Source organism: Rhipicephalus microplus, chromosome 4 (assembly GCF_043290135.1).
Source record: "Rhipicephalus microplus isolate Deutch F79 chromosome 4, USDA_Rmic, whole genome shotgun sequence".
Classification (NCBI taxonomy): domain Eukaryota; kingdom Metazoa; phylum Arthropoda; class Arachnida; order Ixodida; family Ixodidae; genus Rhipicephalus; species Rhipicephalus microplus.
Genome location: NC_134703.1, coordinates 81,379,129 through 81,401,944, shown reverse-complemented (window position 1 = coordinate 81,401,944; position 22,816 = coordinate 81,379,129). Strand labels below are relative to the sequence as shown.

Here is a 22,816-nt window from a genome sequence, read left to right as displayed (position 1 = left end):
TCGTCAATCTGACGCCCCGGTCCGCACCCAACTTCATGTGCCGGTGGTGCATTTTTTCTCTCCTTATATATATATATATATATATATATATATATATATATATATATATATAAATATATATATATATATATATATATATATATATATATATATATATATATATATATATATATATATATAACATATTTATAACATTTATATATATACATATATATATATATATATATATATATATATATATATATATATATATATAAATTATAAGGGAAAACAGTGTATACTTAAGTTATTAGACCGAATTGTCAGGTAAATGTGAAAAAAGACAAGTGGGTGAAGAGATAACTTGCCGTGGGCCAGAAACAAACCTGCGACCTTCAAATACCACGTTAGATGCTCTACCACTGAGCTACCATGGCGGCTATCCTCCCAGCCACTTCATTATATATGTGAGTTTAAACGTGGGAGTGTCAGTCAGCGCCATCTGTAGCCATGGCGGCGAGTGTGGCACACTCTTTTATGAGCCTGTGTGGCGTCCCGTAGTACGTGAACTTATTACGACATTGCAGCTGACTAATAGTTCCTCGTATGAGCTGACGAATTGTCCCTAAGGCTGACCAATGGTCCCTAAGGCAGCAAGTCTGCCAGTACGAGACCCTCGTTAATGAATAAGGTAAAGAAGTGTATACTTAAGGGCTCGTTTTTCCGCGTTTTGGCACAATGTTAATGAAAGAAGAGAACTTGCCGTTGACATATATATATATATATATATATATATATATATATATATATATATATATATATATATATATATATATATATATATATATATACTTTCTTGTGCTTCTCTTTCATTGTGTGTGCGTAATGCCACATTGAGGAACGTTCATTCAGTGTAACATTTCAATAACTTTGAAAATATAAAAGTCACAACATTTCTCCTCAGCTCCAAAGTCAAATCAAGTAAGACGTCAGAGATTGTAAACGCGGCCTATATCTTAACGACGTGGAACTTTGCCATTGTTGGTGCAGTATCTCAATCCAAGTTGTCCTTTTTTTTCACATGAAATGCCCCCGTCCTCCCCACCACTGGTCTTTCTGCGCGTGATATGTAGAACACGGTACCGCCATAGTGCAAAGCGAAACGTATGAGAGAAAAGCTAGCTTTGTCACTTAAGGTTTGCAATATAATCTTAGTTGACACATCAATAAAAAAAATACGGCTTATTGTCTGTATTCTGTATTAACGATGCCATCCTCGAATACTCAATTGAAAATGACACGCTACCCTCAAAAGTTCAGTTTTTCGAATGCTGAAGGAATGAAATATTGTCAGTATTTCCATCCGTAAGCAACGAAATACGGCGCTGTATGCAAGAAAAGCCGAATGCAAAGATTGGTGTTTACAACAGGAAAAAAATTTCTTTTGTTAGAGTCAGCGAAATTCACGTCTTAGCACGAAGACGTGAAGACGGGAAGAAAGAAGAAGGCAATAAGAGATTGAGTTGGCTACCGTAGAGACACAAAAAAGAAAGAATATACCGAAGGGTGCAAATGGTATGCATATGAGAACAGCTGCTCAGATTTGGCAACGGGAATTGAGGACGTGAAAAGGACCTCGTGGCTCTTTTATTTCCACGAGGCATAAAAAGAGGCCACAGCACCGTGATTCCTCGTCTGTAAACTTGCCTGAAAGAAAAGAAAATTTCCGAGAGCACCAGTGCCCGACATACTCTCATATTTTTGCTCCAAGTACACATAGATAAAAAAAGGATGGTCTTATTTAGAAAAAAAAAAAGAGAACTGCGTATGTCTTCTTTTAGGCACTGCTCTAGTCTGTCTCTCTTATGGTTATTTTTATAATTTCGAGCAGCTTTCTTTCTAATGTTCATTTTTGTTGAAATCAATAGTGCATCAGCGAGCATCTCCAGTAGGTTCTGTCGGTGGACTAATTTTTATGAAATTTGTGTAGGTAACAGCATCAATGTTTAAATATTCTAAACATTTTTTGTTATTGGCAGTGTTGGTTTGTTCCATCAATGACCTTATCTTTGAGGATATACAGAAAACTTTTGTTACAAACAACAGCGAGCATAACAGTAGGAACGATGAGAAAAGGTGTTGTCAAAAACATATGGCGTGCGTGTGGATATGAGACTCGACAATTTCGCACTGAAAACAATGAAAATTTACAAAACAATGTCCCTAATACCGGTATTTTTCGAGACTTCTAATCGCGTCACAGCGTCACTTACAGCTCTCCGGTTGTACAGTACGGTTTACTGCTAATTGTCGGCTTTCTTTTTTTTTTCAAACACATTCGATCAGTTTGTTTTTTTCGCAGCCTGTTGAAAGACGAGTAATGTTCCTTAGACGGATACGTCGTTAGAGAAAAAAAAATTGGTATTTTTTCCCTGCATACGATTTGCTATTGGTTCTGAACGACGAGTCCTCGGCCATGACAAATCGAGACATACTTTAGATGCACAAGAAATTGTTAAAGCATTTTGAGTGTTCAGTGCAAATTTTAAGTGTGGTCAACTTTCGCTGAAGTCTATTTAAGTATTCGTTTTTGTTTCAGTTGGCCAGGAAGCAAATTATGCATTATCAGTCACCATTCCTTCACTTATTTACGAAAAAAGCATTGTGCTAAAAGCGCTATAAAAGAACGTAGCAATCTTAGTAATTATAAAATAAAAATGCCACACATATTATTCTCATGCCACGCCACACTGATGGCAGCGCTAGTCTTGAGAGAACGTCCTTTATAGTCTTCTCTGCCCTAAGGATACAATATAAGGCGCTTCCTCTGCGTGTCTCTCTTAGGAATACAGATTTGATTCGTGGTTTCATCTCATGCAAGAACATGAATAACAGTTTATAGCGTATGTATGCAGCTGTGTGCAACGCAGAAAAAAAAACTGAGATAGAATTTACATAGATATTCAGATATTTCATATGGGCAGATAAAATTAGTTTTAATTGCTCAGAATTTAGCGTAGCGCAGCCTTAGGTCGATAGAAGTACGTAGAAATCACTGACTCACTCAAAAATTACATGTTGGGGTTTGGACTCGATCAGACTCGCACCTACGAACATTTTCTTCAACTGGACTCACTTGAACTCAGACTCGCACTCGTGGTTCGATCTGAGTCTCAGCAAGTGCGAGTGAGTCAAACCCATGAGTGAGTTCACCGACTTACGAGCGCAGCCGATTTTAGGCAGGAAGCAAACGCGAGATTTTCAAGTCTATAGGCCTATTCCTGCAAAACAAGACGCCTGAATGTTTGGCCAAGCCGAGCGGTCCTCCATAACACGAAGAGTTGGACGAGTTGGCAAGTTTACAAATCTTCTTCTATGTGCAGCACGGCAAGTATACATACTTGCCGTACTGCACAGAATTTGACGGCACCAGTGCTCGTGCAACCAAAATTTATTTGTCTCGTCTACACTACACAGCATGTTCAGGCAAATATGTCGTGGCCGTGAATCTCCACGTGACAGGGTGCAGAGCTCCCAATTGCCTCCACAATCCCCGCTCTTCGCCCCAGTGCCTTTGTGATCAGTGGGAACGTTTCTATGGCGGTGCCTTCTCTGTAGCCTGCCGGTCACCCACCCTGTGGGAACACAGGTCATCGCTGAAAACGCCATATATATTCGAAAATATAGGGAATGAACTCTTTACCCTTTACCTTTATTTTTATTGTAATAATCCGTGTGTTTAAAAAAAGTGTTGAAGAATTCCGAGTACATTGTACTCAACTATGTGGGAGCAGTCCCTATACAACAACACGAAAACATGGGGAATTCAGACATGGATGCAATATCTCTGTTCGTTCAAATGACCTCTCAGAACGACTTTGATCTGGCTGTCTTGCGTGCGTCTCTGTGTGCGTGAATGTGTTTTTTCGCTTTTATTTGTTATTTCTATGTCTTCTGTCAACCCCTATTTTCCAGCTCCTACGCGGCGTAGCGAAGAGGTTGATTGTATCAGGTAAGCCTCTTAGCGTTTTCATTGAATCTATATCATTCTCTGTCTTGTCGAACGGAAGCATCCTATAGCACTGAAAGCCACCCGCACGTGGGAAAGGATGTGTCTGCGCCGTGATGCAGTGCTCGATTTCCCGCAAAAGCGGTCGCCACAGCTGAAGATCTCGTTCCATCACCATACTATTTGCAACCTGCAATCGCACATGACCTAACCCTAAATACTCGCAGGCCACGCAGTGGTTGAATAAGCCTCAATTCATGTTCCTTTGATGCGCCTGTGTGAAATTGATCTCGCGGCTGCGAGGAGCCAGTCGAGAAATGTTAAGCACGCTATTTTTTTTTCTTTTCCGTGCCTGATACGCAGTAAATCGCAATATTATCGGAGCATGTTCTGTTTTCTTGTATTTCTTGCCGAACTCTCTGAGGTTCAATTGTTAGAAGCGTGTCGTACTATCGCTTTCTTAGCTATGAACATGTTCTTGGAGTTTTATCCCATGGAGCGATTCCCTTATCTAATTATTTGTGTTTCAAATTTATTGCCTTCGCAATGAATGATGGGGCCACTTAAGGCTGATTGTCTTCATTACCTGTTGCAATCAGGACTCAGCTATATATATATATATATATATATATATATATATATATATATATATATATATATATATATATATATATATATAACAGGGGCACAATGAAAAGTAAATCATAGCTAAAATAATTGCAGGGTACCCGACTGTGGATTCGAAGCAGCAACTTCTCGCATCGCAGCGTACTCCTTTAAACCAATCAGACATGCACCGTTTTTAAGTGAGTGACGCGCCAAGCCTGCACCGGTGTAGGTACCAGGCTAGCTATTAAGCTGTTAAAATACACCATTCACCACACGCAGTACCAAGATGTTGAAAGAGCCTAATTAAAGTTGTTGTCGAAGTATACAGTTGGTAATTCGTCATATTGTGAGAAATTTAGCGCAACTTTGTTCTTCCACAAACGCTCCTATATTCACTCCCTCATCCACACGTGGAACTCACACACCGCTCACTACCAACTGTTTATTATGCTTTAATGACCCTCTTATACACGTACAGAAAAATGCGCAAAGGTAATGATCAACAAAGGTGCGCTTGTGGGAAGCATTCAACAACCGACTCATGGAGCGCAACCAGCCAACAAGGTAACAAATGAAACATTTAAAAAAAGAAAAAAAGAAGAACAGATAACCCAGCAAGAAGGACTAAGTCATTGGCCAGAGAAAAGATATTTCCCATGGATGTCACACCAGAGACGGCTCGCCGACACAACTGTCCTTATTTTTTCAATATAATATCCTTCCAACGACAGACGTGCAGATAATTTGAAGCTTCTTCCTAGAACCTGCGTCTCTGTAAATCATGGTTCACACCCACATGCGGCAATATGTGGTGAATTCCGGGCAAATGCATCAAAAAACAAAAAAGACTGTGCCAGTACAATTATACTTCAAATGGAACACCGCTGACACACCTTCCGTCTCGTTGTTGAACATATGGATCCAAAACATTTTTCAGTAACACTGTTATTATTCTGAGCCACAAAGGTAAAAGCGCACGGGAACTTGCTGAAGAGTTCTTGATTCGAAGTCAGGTTACAGATTGTATGTGTGTATCATATGTTTGTATTAGAATGCGACGTACCCTAGTTGAATCGTTTCTTTGACGTCACCCATTTTTTTATTCCTATGCAGGCATGCGTTATTTTTCATTGTGCATGTTTTTGTTTCATAAAGCTCAGCACAATATATATATATATATATATATATATATATATATATATATATATGTGTGTGTGGCATATATATATATACATATATATATATTGGGAGCGCGACAAGTGAATGACTCTTCATTCTCTTTGATATCATCATCACCTGTACATTTTCTTCATCTGAAAATATCATGACCAGCGTGATTTAGCTCGAGCCTGGCTGAATAAAACCGGTTCCTCACAAGTGGTGGAGGTGCCGCCGGTTATGTATATATATATATATATATATATATATATATATATATATATATATATATATATATATATATATTTATATATATATATCTTGCGCAGAATATCATGCAGCTCAACCAAGACTCGTCTTATGGCACTTAACAAAATTCCAACACCAGCAAATAAGACAATGTTACGGAAGTGAGTGGCAGATATGCAAACTACAAGTTTTGTACATTGATATTCAAACAAATTGGAAGGATTAGATTTCCTTAAAACTCACATAGTTTGCTTTCGTGTAGCGGCTCATATGATAGCCATACGTGCACGGAGGTGTAACGTATTTGGACACTTAATGAAAAATCTCGTCTCGAAATGGGCAATCGCAATCGACACGAGAATAAAGTGTGTTGCATAATGCAAGCGGAGGCACTAAGCCTTTTCAATTCTTTTTGCTGGATATACGAGGGGGCTAAAATTTGCAAGCAGATTCAAACATTTCCTGCGTACGTCCAATGCACGCGCGAACATTGTTCTCGAGTGGGTTTAGAAGAGCTGCTGCGGAACGCGTGTATGTACATACGTATACCCACAAATGGTTTGTGTACCAGGTTTCGAATTGAATAGGTTTCCATGAAGCCACGCATCACGGGACACAGCAATGGTCTTTTCACATCTCTTTCTTCATTTTCGAGCTCGCGCGTGTGATATGGCGAAACTAAAGGAACTACGGGGCTGCTTCTCAACGCGTGACACTTTGTAACCTATCTCCTTTCAAGGTTCACCCTGCTAGCATCGTTTCCAGCTGCAGCCGCTAGGTGATGAGCCCTCACATAAAATCTCCAATTTTCTGAACCTATGCACGACTCGCTGGAAACACGAGGTCCTGCTTCGGTACAAACAAAAACAATAAAAACGCAAAAATATAGTGACAAGCACAGTACATATAGCTTAGAGTACAATGCTACAACTGCCACTACAGCGATATCGCAAAACACCAGGTACACACGAACCCAACGTTTGTAGAACCGCACAAGTCTGGAGGCATGAGACTCCTTCGAATGAATGTGTGAACAAGTGCGGGGACTGTTTCTTTACGTTTCCCTTCTCGCCCAACCGCTACAAGTGCATGAACTTAAGCGTGGTGGACTGCGAAAAAAATAAACGCCCAAAAAAACTTAAAAGTGTGTGCGGAAGAACTTGTATTCTTCTCGCCTTGCCTTTCCAGAGCGAGGCAAGTTTCTTTCGTCACCTTCAATTGCCAAAGAGCCCGGACGACAAGTGCAACTGTTTGCGGTCGATAGCACTACTCTTGTGGCCGTGTCCGACCCAAGAAGCTTTCGTTCCTCCGATCGATAGCCACAACCTACAACGAATCTTTCCCGCAAAAACTTTATCCTTCTGCCACAGAACACGCTAAGAGAATAAGTGCTACACCGAAAGAGGCAGAAGTAAGGTCCATTTGCTCATTTCCTTTAGAAAAGGGAAGTGTGAACTTCCTTTTTCCAAATCAATGCGACCGAGGGCGTGTTCTGAATAGGTTCAAAAAGCAGGGACACCTTCATTCCGACCATCGGTGCCTTATGACAAGTCCTACTGCAAAAATGTATGTAGCCTACGTGAAGGATGTTGAACAGATTAGGTGTGCTGTGTTATAGTTAAAGAAAACGCCATAAACAGAAAATAAAACACAAGCGGTTTTTTTTTCAGTTATATTTGGTGATGTATTTATACATTTATTGACGCTTCATCAGAGTGCCTTCAAAAATCACAGTAATGTTGTTTCTTCTTTCTCTCTTTATTATTATTTAGTGAAACTTCACTGGATCGTTCTTCAAGGCACCCCAAAGAAATACCCGGCAAAAATGAAAGGTCGCGGAACTGAAATAGCCTTGTAACTTGCTTTGTGGAGCTAATTAAAACATCACTTATAGAAATAAAATTTGAAACCGATTGTTTGCGATGATGCACATCGTTATGCACACTTCTGTGGACTTATCATGTTTTGAAAATTAGTGTAATTCTATGCTGAACTTGTGCAATTTGGACTGCATTGGACCTCAATTGAGTCACTATTCAAACTTTCATAAATCTTATCAAGTGAAACACTCTGTTGGATGGGGAAGCACACTTTTCTTTTTTTCCTAATAAATTGGTGGTTCTAGCTGAACGGTTCCGTTCTTCCTCTATAAAGGCTTGCTACTTCATCCTCCTCTTTCTCCTGCTGCAGAACTTTGGCAACAATTCGTGGCGATCCACTCTGCGCATATTCCTGCGCAGCCTCCACCTCACTATCTTTCGGCTCAGTGTGATATGACTACACTCACCATCGCCTTCCGATACATTCTGATAAGCTACAGAGCCACCGTTGCATCACTAGAAGAAGGAGTCGCCACTGAAGGCTACTAAAAAAATAGAATGCCCAGATTACGAAAAACGTGTTACCGGAACTTCTTGGCGCATGCGTTAGGAAGTACAAAAAATAAAAATCCCCCACGACCAACAAAGCGTTTGGGCGGGGGTTCTGCCGTCTGCCGTCGCCTTCTTTTCTAATTCGTCATATTTTCCGCTCACCAAAGTTTACTAAATGCTAACCCGTGTCAGCAAATTGCCCGTGTGTGCACGACTGTGTTCGCAACGCTAGCCAAGAACGTCTTGTGGTGACGGTGGAGCAACATCCCGTACAGTGAGTGCGCTGATCTGGACAATCAGAAGAGCTTGTGGCTGCCTGTTCGCCGCCTACAGTTGGTTCGTCACAGTCGGGAATACGAACAGTAAGTGGTGCTTCTGCTATTTTACTTCACGTGCTATAGTCCTTGAGGTGTGTGGTACTGCACAAGGTGTCCCGTTGAGAGAACAAGGAAAAGCAGAAACGAAAAATTTGGCCGTTCCTGCGTACCTTAGAAATCGAAGTTACGTGAAACATGCGGAGTAAAGGTGACTGTGTTGTAATTTTTATCGAACGAAACGCTACGAGATGGCACTAAAGCTAAGTACAGATGTTGTTCGCACAAACATATACTGACCAACCAGTTTTTTACGCTTGCGTAACGATGCCTACAGCCAAACGAATACTAGCAACACTAAGAACCGTAAGCTTATATGTAACGCTTGTGGACTCGACATTGGTAGCCCTGCACATTGGTGCATAACTCAGCTTATGTGGATGGCGTTTAAGCACAATTTACGTAACCCGACGTGGTGGCTGCATCATAGGAGTACGTATTTATTGTTTCTAAGATTGGCCAGCCAGCAGTGCAACTATAATTGACGCTTAAGCAACATTGTGCCTTAATAGCGTTTTTTTTTTTCAAAGCAGTATCCAGACGGGGCGTGGCTCTATGGTAGAATAATTGCTTGCCACGCACAGTGCTTGGGTTCGATTCCAGCTGCGGCTTTGATATTCTACGCACTCGCCGGGTCAGCGCTGCCGATGTCAGCTTTTTTTCCTAACTCTCCGGCGTTAATATTACCAGTGTCTGTTCTTGTCATTGCTGGGCAAAAAAGAGAAGAAAACTGTCAATCACCTGGACACAGATAGGCTGCCTGTTCGTCTTAAATCAGTTATTAATTGATCAAATGACATGTAGTTTAAAGTCTCAAAACCACCATACGATAACGACACATGCCGTAGTGGCGGGCTCCAGCCCCGCTGCGGTGGTCTAATGGCTAAGCTCCTCAGCTGCTGACCCACAGGTCGCGGGATGAAATCCCACCTGCCGGCGGCTGCACTTTCGATGGGGGCGAAAATTGTGTAGGCCCGTGTGCTCAGATTTGGGTGCACTTTAAAGAACCCCAGGCGAGCAAAATTTCCGGAGCCCTGTACTACAGTGTCTGTCATAATCAAATGGTAGTCTTGGGCCGTTAGACCCCACAAATCAATCAACATCAAGAATCATCAATCATTCACACTTCACAATTTTTCGAGAAAACGACCGCCCTTATAGGAGCGTTGTCACTTATATTAGTTGTGTGCAATAGTCATTGCACTAAAGTGAACTCCGAACACTCAGCTTCACGAACGCTTAGCCACACGCTTCTTCTTTACAGAGGTAACGTATGGAGTAATCAGGCGAGAACTTGAATCCTGAGTTACGAAGAGCTCCTCGAACAGTAGCGGGAAAACGGAGTTCGTTACAAGCGTGGGCCGTCCTGCAAAGCGGCCTTTATTTGGGGGCAAATGGTGGGTAATGCGTAAAGCACACGCCACGTTTAAGACACGTCTACTGTGCGCAAACAGCCACTGGTGTCGATATGCACACTGCGCCGAAGAGATCGCTTCACCAACAGTTGCATCTTTAATCGTGCTAAAAGCAAGTCATTCTATTAGCATTGATATGTACGCAAAGTAAAACCTATGATACTTAATTCTGAGTGCTGCAAGAAAACTGATCTTCTCGGCGTTTATGACGTTCACCGTAGTAAGGACGCGAATTTAGAAGTGATAAATTGTTTTTCATTGTTTTAAAAAAATTGGTTAGGTTAGTTTTGCAGATTAACATGCAAATACGGGCCAATTTTTTCCCTCTTTTTCTTTTTTTTTTCGCTCTCCGGAAATTACTACCTGACTAGAAGGTGAGCAAGGACAGCGCTCCTTTGCTTTATAGTTTCTTTTTTTTTGCTTTTCAGACGGCGATTATCAACAGATACACGCCCCCCCCCCCCCCCCAACAGAAGTTGACGTCACCGCTAATCCCTTTAGAACTAAGACGCCAAGAATGACATGGCACCTTTGAAAAAGATAGGTCCTCCTATCGCAATGTCGGCCGGCCAGCCTGAGGCACTTTCACTGATAACTCTGATTTTCCCACTACGTTGTTTACATCTGTCTGCTCCCATCTAGATTTAAAATATTTTATACACACCTGATTGATTCATTTGTGGGGTTTGACGTCCCAAATCCACCATATGATTATGCGAGACGCCGTAGTGGAGGGCTCCGGAAATTTTGACCAGCTGGGGTTCTTTAACGTGCACCCAAATCTGAGCACACGGGCCTACAACATTTTCGCCTCCATCTGAAATGCAGCCGCCACAGCCGGGATTTGAACCCGCGACCTGCGGGTCAAAGCCGAGTACCTTAGCCACTAGACCATATTTTATACACACCTAGAGTATTTGGAAAGTGAACATACACCAACATGACGGGCATTCACGCAGTGAATGCCACCAATTCATTGCCATCAGATCATGCTTAACGGTGTGACGCTGCGGGGGCAAAATATATTGATTTTCGCATTTTTGTGTTGATTCAACTTTGTATGAATTCTGTATTCTGCATACTGTATTTCTGTATTTTCAAAGCACTCTGTGACCGCATAGAAAGCTTTAAAGCAAAGTGGCGTAAGAATCGACATAGAAAAAATTGCTGCAGAATTTTTGTAGTCGGGGTAGCGAGAAAGTGCGCTGAAAAGAATGCCGCTTTGCTAACGTCTGGTATGCTTGTAGTATATGATCTTGTCCATCTTGGCACATCCTTTTGTCACGCAAGTTGTCGGAATTTTATCCCTGTGAACAAGAAAATCAGTGCATCTGAATCCCTATAGAATGAAACTACAGTGTCGCATGTGGCCCACATCGTTTCGGATATCTGTTGCGTGGATGATATTGAGGCGGTCACATGCACGTGTGAAGTTTTATGGTGCAAAGTTGAAAGTCAAAGTGGAGAGATCACGTGCTCTTACGCATTCAATGTCGCTACCTTTCACTCGCTTCGATGTTTTGACTTGTACCAGTCAGTGTTTAACAGTTATGTTATTTCTATACTTAATTATTTGTACATTTATTTACATATACTGAGTCTCAGTTTTTGAGCCAAGGCAGGGATGGATACAGATGTCCAACACAATGAAAAAATACAATTTAAAAAACAGGTGATTACGTAATTCTTTTCATAATGCTCAACACAATGACTGTGGAGCTGCCCATCACGATCATTCCAGATATACACAGTTCGCAAAGAAAAGTACATCTTAAAATCTTTAAGAACACCTTGAAAGAAAATATTATTTAGGGGACCGAATCATGGGGTATGGCGTGCAGAAGCTGCAACTAAAGAAATGGGTGTAAGGACACTCTAACCTGTGTGATCATTCGCATGCTGGAGGATCACGCAATCGCAAATGCTCCAATGTTTCAGAAAGGTGAACAAAAAATATACTTTCCAACGGCGAGGTACCTTTGTTTTCATATTCATTTCTTCACATTTGCATTATAATTGCTGCTGATCATATATCCATACTTTCTTTGGCGTTATTGTCTATCAATTCTCATTTACCATTTTGTCTTTGAAAAAAGACCTGCCCTTACCTTTACACTTACTTACTTTATTCATGGCAGGGTCTCGTCCTGGCAGACTTGGTGTCTTCAGGTAGCATACGAGAGTCATTGTTTAGCTGCCAGTTTATATTGAGATCACGTGTTACGTGAGGCCAACAAGCAAAAAAAAAAAGCTACAGCATATTCAGGGAGTGAATGATGATGAGTGGGGTGGAGCGTTCGTCAGTCCGTCCGTGCGACTCTCCTCCGTGCGACCGTTCAACAGTGTGTCCGTCCATGAGACCGCCCGTGCTTGAGTCCATCCATCCGTGCTTCCATCTCTTCGTCCGTCTGCCTGTCTGTATGTCTGTCCGTCCGTTCGTCTACCCATCCAGTGAACCCTCAAAGTACTACCATCTCGCATCTTTTCATCATACACAACAAGCACCTCCATCAAGCCAACATTCTAAAGGCTAACGAGAGGTGGCTATTACAGCATACTACAAACACGGCTGCTTTACTAGCTCAACATATACCAATTTTGGCATCACGTGACGGCAATAGACGACGAAGGTAAATGACACGTCCAAACATGATAATCATGGCATGTGTGTCATGTAAAATATTACTACATGCTTCGCTCAAAGCACGCTCGCGGCCGTTTCGCTAGCTCCACATATAGCAAATTCGGTATCGTGTGGCGTGAATGGACGTGAAGGTAAACTATAAGTCCACACGTGATAATCTTGTCATGTAAATCATGTACACCATAATTTGCGTCTGCCTTGTAACTTTGTGCTGATTTTAAAATGCCATATTAACCTTCCTCATTCGTGCTTCGCGTATATTGTCGATTCCCGCTGTACGTGGGATTGGTCATTCTTTTCAAACAATATATGCGCTCTGCATACAGTTTCGCGCGCAGATAATTTGCACCTGCGCTTCCCCTGTGCATGGTGTACGGACAGGCTGAAGCTGAATAGATATCGTGAGGTCCTAAGGACATTCGCAACCAAAACAATCTGACCATTGTTCAGTGGATCACGTGTCGGTCGCCGGTCTTTGTCATTGTGAAGAAAGAGGTTATTGGTTCGACTCCCGTTGACTAAACTTTTTCTTTCTCGCTTGATCCCGTTAATTTTGTCCATGATGCATATTTTGGGATGAAAATATGTCACTGAAGTTTATTATGACTCCGACATCAGAAGCTTTATGTATTTCAATACGAACAGATAGACTGTTGTGTGCCACAATGAAAGCCTCCTTTCTTCAATGAAAACCTCCTTTCGTAAGCGACTGAAAACATCTGTTAAGTGGTTCTTAAAATCTTGGAATTCCACGTTTCCGGGACGTACGAGAATGAAGGGCAACTAATGCACAAGCACCGAGCTGTCCGAAGTCAAATACTGTAACGCGTTACACCACTTACTCAGCTGGACTATTTACTAGCGGAAGGCATCTTTCACTTTCTTCTATTAGGCACGACAATGGTAGCATACGGTTCCTGCCTTTCCGCGTAATAGGGCACTTTTATGCAGTTTGATTGCCCCATCTGTCTCAAAACATCTAACTCTAGCAGTAGAGCACAATAAACTGACAATAGCTCTTTTATCTGTTTTCGAACACATTGTGCATTTGGATTGAAAGAAAACAATTTTCCTTAAACTGCGATGTTTTCTCCAATTGGCAACGTTAGATTCACTAAACCGAAAGTGGTGCTCTGAAAACACCCTGGTCGAGGAACCATAACAATACTACATTTCTACGTGGAGGTAATAACGGAATTTCAGTTCAAATTATGGCTTTAGGGATTAGTTAAGAGCCGTCGGAGGGCCAAATCCGATTAAAGCTTTCAATGCCGCTTGCGCAGTCTCTTCGTGAACAATGGCTCTAGGGAAATGTGACTGCAGTGCGCAAAGATGTGCGCGCACTCGCAGTCCTCACCAATCTCGCTCAATTCGAATAAAGGTTGTGAAGCACCAGATGGCAATTCACGATGAGCCATTTCGTTTCGTTCAGTCAGTGTGTCGCGCAAATATCTGTGGTTGTTCATCAATATTATTTACCCCACTGATAATTTTTTATCACTTTCCCAAAGTTAAATACAAAATCGCTGTTAAAGTGGTGTTATTAGATGCGATGCAGCTTATGGGAAAAGCTCAATCCTATGTGCATAACCACCTTCACCGCATTTTTTCGTGTCCAGAAACACAATTCATGCTTCCACAAAGAAATACATGTCCATTGCATTTAAACCACAAGAATTTGCACCCTTTGTGCCAAACAACTGCCGAAAGACAACACTTTCTGGTCACAATTTACTGATTTTGTGGCAAAAGATTAAATGTCCTCAGCGGGACACGATGTAGAGTGGATATCGAAAAATGGACAAGTCAAGAAAACTTGTTCTTTGCAAAAGGGTGATACCAAATTTGGGTTTTGATTGCCTTCCTGAGGCGGTCATTATATACCTCGAAGGAGTGAAAGCGAGCATAAGTACGCCCTCTAGTGGTTGGTAAGACCATTTCTTGCTCGGCCACTAAAAGGCTCGGGTGGGCACATTTAGGGGCGAAGCTCCTTATAATGGCACCCGTTCGTCCCTCGTAGCCGTTGTAGTGTGTAACAATAATATTTTCACCTCCAAGGTGGTGCCGATGAGAGATTTTTCCTGTGCGTTGTTGAACAATAAAACATATTGCTCAATGTACATGTCAGTGGCTGCTAAGGGGGAATGAGAGACAGGAGCGTTCGCTTTTTAGTTAACGCGCACGCTGTAAATAACATTAGCAGCCATTGGCATGTACATTGAGCACTATCTGACTAGAAAGGGTGGCTATGTTATACTCGCTGAGTTTATCCTCCTTAGTTTTAGAAAGGTTTAGCGAGCGTTGAGCCGCAGTGCCATGAATACAATGCACTAGTATATACCATGAACTCGAGGTGGTTAAAGGTGGGAAGTAGATACGAAGCGCAAGCTGTAAGAAAGTAAAAGCCGAATTCTCCTGTCTTTAATTTCCCCTTAGCAGCCATTGGCATGTACAGTGAGCACTATCTGACAGGAAAAGGTTGCTACGTTATACTCGCTGGGCATAACCTCCTTGGTTTTAGAAAGATTTAGCGAGTGTTGGGCCGGAGTGTCGTGAATACAGTGAACTAGTATATACCATGAACTCGAGGTGGTTAAAGGTGGGAAGTAGACCCGAAGCGCAAGCCTAAGAAAGTGTGCGTGTGCCACCTCTTGTTTAGTCTTTGGAATGTCCGCTGGATGGCGGTGCTTCTATATGGGGAAGAGTGTTGAATAGATGGACGAATGGACGCAGAGACAGATGCATGGATGGACGCATGAACGCACACAGGGGCGGATGCATGGACGAACGCAGGGACGGACGCATGAACAGGCGGACGTATGGACGGACGGAAGCAAGAACGAATGGACGGACGAATGCTTCGCCCACTCTCCATCATTCAGTCCGTGGATATGCTGCCATTTTTTATTTAGCATATTTCTCTATGTTGTGGCCAGTGAATAGTTGTGCAGCGCGAGCACTCGGTTTTCAGAGATGACCGTCTTTCTTGGTTGGTCTGTCTGTCGACTTGTCCGTCTGTCAGCCAAAACGGCTTGTGGTTTTTCCTTGTATTCTGTTTGCCTTGCTGTCCCAAACCCAGCCAAACCTGCTGCACTCACTGATATTCCTCTAATTTTTCGTTGATACTTCTGCGCAGTATCGACTAAGAAGCAAGTGTTGCGCATAATTGAGGCATAACATCAACACCTAAATATGCTCTGGTATGCTTCTTAATACTGTAAAAGTCACACATAAGTAATTCTAAGGAACGTAGCGTTTGTTACGCTACGTTAAGGTGACAATTCAAGGCCATGTGCGCAAAGGGGGGTGTTTCTTGCGCTTTGCTAAGACGATACGGTAGCGGCACCTACCCGCTGCTTCATGGAGGCACTAGAGTTACTTTAGACAGTAGAGTTGCGCCAAGGTACGACATCTTGGGTTCAAAAGTCTTGCGGCAAAGCCACTCGCCACCCGCGTAGTAGCAGTGCTCGCGCTTCAGCGTACTAGCGTTGCTTCAATTATTTTTAAATGCGAAGCATTTCTTAGCGATCTATCTATCTATCTATCTATCTATCTATCTATCTATCTATCTATCTATCTATCTATCCACCTACGACATTTAGCTCTTCTGGTCGTTTCAATGATGGTATCGATACCAAACTTGTTATGGCATAACATGACTGTATGAAGAACATATTTGATTAGCCATAACATGAAAATCATGACATGGATGTCATGAATGTCATGATTTACATTTCATGGTTATGCAGCTCTTGAGGTGGTTTCGTTCACATGTAATGTTGCAAAACTGGTATGGTAGGACATGATTGCATGGCAAACACAAGCAAGAGACCCTAACATGAAAATCTTGACATGCGTGTCATGTAACAACATGACTACTTGCCAAGCTCATGATGCGCTGGCGGCCGTTTCGCTAGCTTTACTTATACCAAATTTGGTATTGCGGGAAGTGGATGGATGATGAAGGTATGATACTGGTGCAAACATGATAGACATGAGAGGCGTGTCATGTAACAACATGACTACGTAGTAAGCGCATGATGCGCTCGCGGCCATTTGGCTAGCTTCATATGTACCAAACTCTGTATTACGTGACGCCAATCGATGACGAAGGTATCTGACAGGTGTAAAAATGAGAATCATGAGATGCGTGTCATGTGAGAACATGACTACATGCCACAGTCAAGACCCCCATACATTTCGACGTGACGTGGTGCGTGTGCTCACCGGCGTTCATTTTGTTGCGTCATGCCGGCATTGGCACGCCAGGCGCCAGTCCTGCGATATACTCGCAGGCGCGCGCCACGCTACGTTGCTTTGAAGCATGCGGATTTCAGCACGTCCGGCGTCCCCGCATCACGAAAAGATGCAGACGCAGTTTTGTCTGGGTAACGCTTCGGCGCGATATGCAGCATGTCGCATTTCGCGCCAGTTGCCGACGGACGCTGGTCGCGCAATTGGATTGAATTGGATAAACTTTTATTTGGTCCTCCAAAACACAGATCACTGTGCTGCGGGCAGCTCCCACGTGAGGACTGAGATGCCAAGCTCCTCAGCCGCCTCGCGGGCTTGGTGGACAGCCCAGAGCTGATCTGCCAAGGATGAGCTGCGGATTGCCGCCTCCCATCTGGCAGAGGTGATGTTTGATATATGAGCGAATTTGGAGCACTGCCAGAGCATGTGTTCTAATGAAGCTATTTCCCCACATGGTGGACAAAGATTACTTGGGTATAGGTCAGGGTACATGATGTGTAACATTTTCAAAGTAGGGTACATCCGCGTTTGTAAAAGCCTTAACGTAAGTGCTTGGGGCCGGGTTAGATTTTTGTGAGGTGGAGGGAAAATCCTTCTAGACAGGTAGAAATGTTTAGTGAGCTCGTTATATGTTGTAAGAATTTCCCGGTTATCACCTTCACCGGTAGAACGCATCCCCGGGGAGGCGCGGTTGGAGAGTTCTCGCGCCGCCTCGTGTGCTGCTTCATTGAGATTGGGAGGGGAATCGTTGATTTGCCCAAGGTGAGCTGGGAACCAACTCAGAAGATGATGCGTTATGTTTTTGCCTTGCAGTATTCTCAGCGTTTGTTCAGAGACCGTCCCCTTGGCGAACGCCCGTAGTGCTGCCATGGAATCACTGTAGACGACTTCAATGTTATACATCTTTAGTGCTAAGGCGATGGCCACCTGTTCCGCAATGATTGGGTCTTTCGTCTTCCGTCGCTGAGTTGACGACATGGCCAGCCCCATCGACCGCCACTGCCACAAACGCTTTCCCATTGGCGTAGGAAGCCGCGTCAACAAATACGACCCCTCGTTCCTCGTTTGAGACTTGACGAAGTATAGTCCTGGCCCTCGCTACTCTTCTTCTGACGTTGTGTTCTGGATGCATGTTTCTTGGTATAGGAGACACCGTGATGACACCTGATGTTGTCGGGGATATCATTGTAATTGTGCCTGATTGCCATTGGGTGTTGGCCCAGCTCCTGCAGGATCATTCTCCCCGACCTTGTTGTAGATAACCTTGTAAACTGTGCTCTCTCTTGGGCTTCTGCTATTTCTTCGAGCGTGTTGTGAATGCCAAGCTCAAGCAGACGCTCCGTGCTGGTATGTATGGGTAGGCCCAGGACCTTCTTGATAACTTTCCTGAGGAGCAGATTCAGTGTCTCGGACTCTGTTCTTGACCAGTTGTGCATTGCTGCCTCGTACGTGAAGTGGCTAAGAACAAACGCATGCATCAACCTGATGAGGTTGTCTTCCTTGATCCCATTTCTTTTGTTGGCCACTCTGCGTATGAGGTGCACCGCACTGTCTGTTTTCCAAATTAACTTGGCTATAGATTTGCTGTTGGTGCCAGTAGACTCTATCAGCATGCCCAGGACTTTGATGGAGTCGACCCTCTGGATGGAATCCCCTTGATTTGTACGAAGGTGGATGTCTATCTGGTTTAACGGCTTCCATCCCCTGGGTTTCGGTCCCCGGCGTGCAGTCCTATACAGTGAAAGTTCTGACTTACTCGAGGAGCACTTGAGCCCAGAAGGACGAAGGTACTCTTCCACGGTGTCAATCGCCTCTTGCAGGGCGCTCTCAATCTGCCCCTCGCTTCCACCTGTGCACCAGATGGTAATGCCATCTGCGTAGATGCTGTGCTTCAATCCTTCAATGCTCGATAATTTCTTTGACAGTCCAATCATGGCAATGTTGAACAGCATTGGTGAAATCACTGCCCCTTGCGGCGTGCCCCTTGCTTCTAGTTCGATTGCTGCGGTCTCGATATCTGCAATCTTCATCACGGCTTTCCGATCTGTAAGAAAGGACCATACGTAGTTATAGAAGGCTTTCCCCAGACCAAGCTTGGAAATTGCTTCGAGTATGAATGAGTGGCGGATGTTGTCAAACGCTTTTTCTAGATCTATGCACAGAATGGCTCTCACGTCTCTCGTTTCGTTGTCGATGACCTGGTGTTTGATAAGCTTCAATGCATCTTGTGTGGATAGCCCTGCCCTGAATCCAACCATGTTGTGTGTATATATGTCGTTATCTTCCAAGTACTTGTTTATCCTGTGCAGTATGGCATGTTCTGCAACCTTGCCGCTACATGATGTCAAGGATAATGGCCTCATGTTGTCCAAGTTAGGGGGCTTTCCTGGCTTAGGAATAAGGATCGTCCTGGCCAGCTTCCACTGCTCTGGCACCCTGCCTTCTTTCCATGCTGCATTGATCATATCCTTCAGGGTTTCAATTGAATCATCATCAAGGTTACGAAGCTGGTCGCGCAAGGCGTCAGACTATCAGTGCTCCCATTTCGCTAACGTAGCGTCGCTGTGCTCAGCGTGCGCGTGCGTCAACGCTACATTGGAAAAATAACCACCAGGTTATTCTTTCACCCACTTTTCTTTCTTATTTACATTCCATTGGTTCTAATCACTTCCTCTGTACATTCTTTGGCATTACTGTCTGTTATATCTCAGTAATATTGTGTCAAAAGACGGAAAAACGAGCCCTTAGGTATACACTTCTTTCCCCCATATGTATATATATATATATATATATATATATATACATGCGGCGATGCTGACGTCGATGCCGGCGGCAGAATGCAGCTGAGAGTGTCCATAGAGTTCCTATCGCAATAATCAGAACTATGTATATCATCTGGTTTTAACATCGCATAGCCACAATATGATTATGAGAGACGACGTAGTTGAGGGTTGCGGAAAAGTTGACCATATGATGTTTTTAATGTCCACTGACTTCACACAGTGCACAAATATCTTCTACCTTTTCCATTTCTACCTTTTCCTCCATTGAAATGCGAACACCATGGCTGATATCGATCAATGAAGAACCACTTTTCTGATAGTGTATGATGGTATGCATTTTTGCATAGTTAGGCCACCGCTTGCGCGTTCCGTTTAACGATTGGAGCACCTGTACTATAAAATCATTTTTCGCAGACTACTGGCTTAACTCTATCAACTACTGTACAGGAAAATTATCCCGAGGTCTACACGACAATACTAATCTTCGTTTATATCTTATGTGATACGAACGTGTACAATATAGAATGAAACCATTTCTATACCACAATGCTTGAATTTCACGGTAAAAATGTTGCTTAAACACAGTCATATATATGCCATTGCGTGCTGGCATAGAGAGAACTTTTCGTACGAATTGTATCTACCCTACATTTTCTTTGAGGAGCCTTGTCAGGGCCAGTGCCGTTTCATCACCAGGTAGGAAAAGTTCCCAATGAGCGTTGCGGCACAAGTAATTTCCTGGCATTTCGACGGAAACGTGGCGAACTTTCTTCAAGCGCCTTAGTTTGGACTCGTTCGTCGGCGCATGAAAGTGACACTTTCTGAAGGATCTGCAACATCCAGTTCCAGGGAAGTTTTGCGACATGTTTGTTGATTGATAAGTTTGACTGGTGGTGACTGATCGGCCACGTATGATACATATGTCTTGATTATTTTGCCTTCTCCTTCTTATCGTGATAGTTTTGTTGCAGAAGTATAGACCAGACTTCTTATCACTCACCCGAATGGCAAGCCAAGCTGCTCATTTCTTCTGGTGTCACATAGTTGATGCTCGAAGCCAGTAGTACGACACCCAGCATATCTTTTGCTGAAATTGTAAATACAAGCGTAAATATCCTAAAACGCCATTTTTGGCTGTCGAATTTCTAAACATGGGGATTGCGATGGAGCCGATGTTTCGGGAAGTGCACTTTTCTTCAAGGATGGAATTGGTTTCAGTTAAATCAGTTGCAACCTAGAAGATAAAAGCCAGTTTGTCGAAACGTGGGCTTTAGCATACACTCCCTATTTAGAAAGTTTCCACTACAAGCTTCCACTTTCCCGTCTCTGCCTTTTTATTGTTCATTGTAGTTAGTCGTCTTGTTGTTTTTCTATTTGCTCCAGGCGCTTACTATTCGTCAGTATAGCACAGCTTCTATTGAAAAAAAAATAATTTTCCCGCGGTGTTAAGGAATCACGTAGAACTATTTTGGTGCCATAGTTGTCCGCAGCCACCGACGCTCGTGCTCTTAGTGCTATCGAGTGAAATGACAAAAAAAAAGTGAGCAGCGTCATTAGTGCCGCAAAGCTAGAGCCACCAGCCATGCTAGCGTTTTACCTAGAGAAGTCTTGCTAGCTTTTGATGGAGATGCCAAATCCTTACGATTCTAGATGTAAAGTATGGCTAGGCTTGGTTAGACATGTCACGTGACCACGTGCTAAGTGATGTGGTTTTAATGGCGTGACTACCTATTACGTTTTTTGGCGAGAATATGTAACCTGAATACCTCTTTCGTATGTTGAAATATGTCATGTGGCTATAGGTTTTACGTGATTTCGGGAGATTGTCTCGAGAGTAAATGTTAGGTGATTTTATCACGTGTGTAGCCAAGTGATGGCGCATGATTTGCTGCATTGCTGACGTGAGTGCGTGTTACGCTAACTTCAGTCGCATGAATAACTAATACGTATTACAGTATTCTTATCTCACGGCTAGTTGTTACGTGATGATACGTAATTTCTGTCCCCTAACAAATTCGCGCATCAATGTTTTTGTATTCCACGGGGGGAAATTGGCGCACAAATTGTGGTTGTGCCCTGAGAGAATGTGTACACTTAATCTAAAGGCCAGACTTTTTTTAGATGCGAAGTAGCTCTTTGACTCACGCGTGTAACGCCGTACGTACGTGCATCTGTACGAACGCGCTGCAACGCGTTCCCTTCGACGGAGGTGTTGCAGCGGTGTGAAGTAGAATATGCCGTAGCTGCGCGTTGACGTCATGCTTCCCTCGCAGTTGCGCGCTGACATCACTCTCTACCTCACTCGCAGCACGCTCGTCGCAGTGCCCTCATCTGCCAGTTCCTCCGCCCCTTGCAACACACCTGTTCTTGCTTCGCCCTCTCCACCGCCCACAACAATTGATGGCACGTTGTGTGCAAACATTCTTTCGGCTCATTTATCTGTAATGTAACTTACACGAAACCCAACCTAACCCAAGCTTACGGGTTTGATCCCGACCATGGCGGTCGCATTTAGTTGTAGGTGAGATGCTTGGAGCCTGTGTACTGAACGACATCAGTGCACGTAAAAGACCACAAGATGGTCAAAATTTCTGTAGCTCCGCTCCCCGGCGTCCCGAATAATAATATCGTGGATTTGAATGTCCTCCTAGATATTTATGTTATACTCATATTATTATTATTATTATTATTATTATTATTATTATTATTATTATTATTCTTGTTGTTGTTGTTGTTGTTGTTTTTGTTGATGATGTTTTCGTTAACTTCCCTGAGCTAGTGCTTTGAATAATACATTGTTTACTCAAATAAATACCTGAAAATGTGAAGTTCTTGAAACGAATGGTGGGGTCAATGTTTGGGGAAGACTTCTGGTTTATTAAGACAACAGTATACGCCCACAGACACTCCACACGATCCTTCGTAAAAATGCCGGATATGTTTTCACCACATTCAGTCGCGTAAATATTA

General features: G+C 43.1%; 1 long non-coding RNA gene across 1 annotated transcript in view; it reads left to right on the top strand.

Moving 5' to 3' along the window:
• Positions 1-8,405: 8,405 nt before the first annotated feature.
• LOC142813946 (uncharacterized) overlaps positions 8,406-22,816 on the top strand; it is a 59,209-nt gene continuing 44,798 nt past the window's right edge. Inside the window, exon 1 of the long non-coding RNA XR_012894751.1 lies at positions 8,406-8,738. This is a non-coding gene — a long non-coding RNA (uncharacterized LOC142813946). The remainder of the gene's footprint in view (positions 8,739-22,816) is intronic.